The sequence below is a fragment of the Penaeus japonicus genome, unplaced genomic scaffold, assembly GCF_977035675.1.
Source record: "Penaeus japonicus unplaced genomic scaffold, GWHDUDI00000001_assembly GWHDUDI00000025, whole genome shotgun sequence".
NCBI lineage: Eukaryota > Metazoa > Arthropoda > Malacostraca > Decapoda > Penaeidae > Penaeus > Penaeus japonicus.
In genome coordinates this window covers 15,980,709-15,985,708 of record NW_028234427.1, presented here as the reverse complement: position 1 = coordinate 15,985,708, position 5,000 = coordinate 15,980,709, and the positions used below count along the sequence as shown (strand labels likewise).

The 5,000-nt window shown below is 32.0% G+C and overlaps 1 protein-coding gene across 1 annotated transcript in view; it reads right to left on the bottom strand.

Moving 5' to 3' along the window:
* Positions 1-5,000, bottom strand: part of LOC122245185 (uncharacterized) — an 87,822-nt gene that overhangs the window by 75,274 nt on the left and 7,548 nt on the right. The gene's annotated exons all lie outside the window — the stretch shown is intronic.

The following is a 5,000-nucleotide window of genomic DNA, read 5'->3' as shown; positions in this document are numbered from 1 at the left end:
TAGACTGAGAGAACCAACAAAACCATTAATGTTCCTCAGACTCAGTTACCATTCTAGGTCTAAACATAAAAACCCTGCAGTTATCCTGTCTCAAACATACCAACCTCTTCATGTATATGTACAATCATTTTGTTATATAATTGCTAGAGACTACATAAACCGAAATAATATTTCAGTCATATCCTCTGTAATGGTGTCAGTACCTGTCCCCATTTTAAGAGTCTGGCAACAAGAAACACTTGAACAGGAATATACCTGCTTTGTTGCACACTTGCATAACTGGTTATGTGTTTTGCGTGTGATAGTGATGTTTTATCTAAAAGAGATATATATATATATACATATTTCGGTTTGTTTACATGCTTGCATTTTCTTTTACTGGAAGACCGTATGACTTTAACTTGTGTTATTCATAACTTGATTTCATCATAATCACATATTCACAAATTTCGTATAATCATCTTGATATCATGTACAAGTATATATATATATATATATATATATATATATATATATATATATATATATATATATATATATATATATATATATGTGTGTGTGTGTGTGTATGTATGTATACATATACACACGTGGTAGTAATATTGATATTAACAGCAGCAATAGCAAATGCAGCCCGAATTATGATATGTAATATGCTTCTTTTATATCAAGCTTTAAATGATGACATAAGAGCGGGTAAAAATAATAGCTGGTGGTCTTCTTGATAAAACTAGTAGTAGTAGTAGTAGTAGAAATTGTAGCAGTAGTAACAGTAATAATAGTAGTAGATATAGTAGTAGTAGTAGTGGTAGTAATAGTAATAGTAGTAGTAGCAGTAGTAGGAGTAGTAGAAGTAGACGAGGAAGAAGAAAAGGAAAAAAAGGGAGAAATATAGAAAGGGGGGAATAATAACAATAAGAAGAAAAAAGAGGAAAAAGTAAGGAAGGGCGTTGGCAAAACATTTCACGCTTTGAGAAAGACAAGTTGGTAACACTATACACAAGTCCAGCTGGCTAGAGCGAAAAATAGGAATCGAAGTCTGGCGCCTCTGCATCGAATAAGTGACAAGGACAAATTGAAGTGAAAAAAAAAAAAAAATGCAATGAATGAAGATATTATTTTGCGGCGTATCTAGAAATACGAAGAAATGTTAAAAATGACAAATTTTAGAATTTAGAATTTGTTTAGAATTTGAGAATTCAATGTAATAATAATTTAAGGTCATTCTAAGAATTTAGAGAATTATCATCATCCTCTACCTATTATCAATATCAACATCATTACGACTGTGAAGCCTCACCATCAATGACGGAATGTAGAAACGGTTATGATTCGGGCGTCACCTGTATCCATTAACATGTAAACAATAAAATTCATCGGCATTCTTCATAAAAAACTTCGACCGATTAAAAGAACGACAATGTAAAAAGGCCAACGAAGTAAATCATACAGTGAGGAAAATCGTGTTTCAAGTATACTACTATACAATCGTGAGATCTTAATGCCGTCTCTATCGCTCTCTCTGTCTCTGTTTCTCTCTGTCTGGCTGTCTCGAATAAGAACAATAGCAATGATGATAAAAACAACTGAATAAACGAAAACGAAGTAAAGAAGACAAACAATAACAAGCAAGGACCAGGAAAAAGAGAGCAACGAAGTGCGTGTGGAACATGACAACCCAAAGTATGACCTTGAAGGACTTTATGTGTGATTCTCCTGCGCTCTCATGGGCAGTTTGACTCTTTTTCTTTATCTTTTTTTTTCACTTTGTCGTTGTTTCTGGTGATGGGATTGGTCTTCTGTTGATGTTGTTTTGTTGTTATTATTGTTCATAGAAATACTCTTTTTGTTGCCGTTATTGCTGATAGGACTGTTCTTGTTATTACGATGACTGGATAGCTGTTTTTTGCTTCCATAGCTGAAGGGATTATTTCTATTGATGTTATAGACGAGGAGACCCTTCGTGCTGTAATAAATGATGGGATTTATTTGCCTTTCTGCTCTTATTTTTGTTGTTATTACTGCAGATGGGATTTTAGTTGTTGTTTTTAACAAAGGTTTTCCTTTCCGTCTTCCGAATTCCATTGTTGTTATAGTTGCTACAATTGCAGCAACTGGAATTCCTATTCTTCTTGTACATCTGTATTTTGTGGTTGCATTTACTTTCTGTTGCTGGTATTACTATTTCCCTCTTTCCCTGTTCCATTCTTCATTATACTATTTTTCTTTCCTTCATTTGATTTATATTTTGTATTTTACCTATTTCTTATATATATATATATATATATATATATATATATATATATATATATATATATATATATATATACATATATATAATATAGATAGATGGATAGATCAATAGATAAATAGATAGGTAGATAGAAAGATAGATAGATAGATAGATAGATAGATAGATAGATAGATAGATAGATAGAGAGAGAGAGACTGAGTGAAAGTGAGAGCTCATATGTATGCATGCAGTTATATATCTGTATGCTATGTATACAATGACATCTATATCGTTTTGTATTGATGCATGTGTAATTATGTACATTGGTATGGGAGACCAAGAAATAACACCATTTCAGTCCTATCGCACTTAGAAAATGTGAATGAATTCGAATATAGTGCTTGTCTGTGACAATGCGCTCCAGCAGCTCTTGGTCGTTTGTCTGCACTTTTTTTTTTTTTTCATTAAAACTTCTTGTACGAAGTTTCTTCGGAGTTCACAGATAAATGTAAGCCGCGTCAAGGGATTCAAACTATTATTATTCACCAAAACTACCTATGATGTTATTAGTTTACTTGTGTACGCACTGTCAATACTATGCTCATATTCATAATTTATAAATAGTGTCAAGTGTTTTTGGCATTTCGGCGATAGTTCGGGCATGCGCGTTTGCGTCATCATTGTTGGTCTGGTAACAAAATGTGGGCGGAACATTAACTCGCAGTTGTATACAATTGTGGGCCAGTGATTTTCAAGTAATTTCAGGAAATTGCAGATAAGGACGCTGCATATAATGCCTTTTATCTATATATCTATCTACTTATCTATTAATTTATCCATCTACCTGTCTGGCTATCTATTTAGCTATCGAGGTAATTGCAGGTAAGGACGCTACAGATAACGTATTTTATCTTTATTTTACCTACCTACCTATCTCTTCATCTATATATCTTTCTACCTAGCTAGCTAGCTAGCTACTTACCTACCTACCAACCTGCGAACAAAACTAACTAAATAACTATCTACCCACCTACCTATTTACCTACCTCCCTGCCTGCCTGCCTATATCCGTTCATATATTCATCTATATTTATTCAATTTCGTCGTACAACCGTCAGTAATCTTAACGGCTGCCTTGCAAACCTGTTAGTGTGTACTCATTGGACCAACACGAGGAAAAAACGGGAAAAACGACCAAGAAAATTTTCGTGCAGACAGAAAGAACTTGCCTTTCAAGAATTTCCCGGTCCCGGTTGTCTGCTATTACATGTTTATATTTTTGCATAACTTTTTCTTGTTTATTTGCAAAGGGAGGAACGAGTTGTCGATGATATACGAAAATGCAAGAACAAAACAAATGATCAGAAAATGCTCCATGTCGAAAGAAAAGGAAACCGGACTTCGTTTTACAAAAACAATTAAAAAGCTTTTGAATATAAAATCAATATCACCAAACATGATCATGAGAAACAAACAAACACAAAATCTGAAATATGGTAACTACTCTAGAATAATGACATAAGCTATGATGAATGATAAGAACCACACTACAGTAATGATGCTGATATGAACACGTTTTAAAAATTAGTTGATTATGAAAATAACGATAAAGATTTATCAGGTGGTGATGATGACCATCATGATGGTGGTGATGTGAAATTGTAATGATTAAGAATCATCACTATTTGAAAGCAATAGCGAAACAAAAACAAAAATAATGACAATAGGGATAATAATCATTATGGTGATATCAGCTGTGATATTGCTGATAAGATATATGATAGTGATGATGGTGAACAACAATAATGATATTATCAACAATTATAATACGACTTATAATAGTAATGATAGTAATGATAATGATAATATTGATGATAATGACAATAGTAGTAGTAATAATGATGATAATCATAATGATGATGATAGTAGTGGTAGTAATAATAATAATGATAATAATAATAATGATGATAATAATAACAATGATAATAATATCAATAGCAATAATAATTATGATATCTATGATGTATGTAAGAATGATGATAATGCTAATAACAAAATTGATGATAGTAATAATAATGATAAAAATGGCATTGAGAAAATCATAATGATAACAATAACCATATGGTTATGATAGCAATGATGATAATAATGACAATAATAATGAAAATAATAATAAAGAAAATAAAACTATCATCAGTAGCAACAACAGTAAATTTAATGTTAAGAATGATGATAATGAAAACGATAGTAATAATGATATTAGCAATAGCAGTAATAATTACACAGATAACGTTTATGCTGACAGTAATCATAACAATAATCACAGTAAGGATAAAGATAATTTAGAAAAATAATAATAAGGAAAATGATAGTAACAGAAAAAAATGATGTTGATGACATTGATAATTAAGTTAATGATATTAATAGTAATTATGATAATGATAATGATAGTTTAATTAAAACAATAACAATAATAATGATATTATCAGTACTACTATTCAGATTATGATAAAGATGATAATCACAATGCAATGTGAATTGCACTAACAATTTAATCTATTAGGCAGACTGTCATGTGAATATTCTCTTCTTCTTTTCTCACAGACCACACCTCTCCCTCCTCCCTCCCCTTAACTTGGAGCCTGCTGCTTCCTTTCCTCCCCCCTCCCCCTCCCTAGGTTCCTTTCCTCTCGCCCTCCTTTACTCTGATTCCTCTCTTCCCTTATTCCCACTTTCTTACCTGGACTGATTTAGGTTCCTCTCCCTC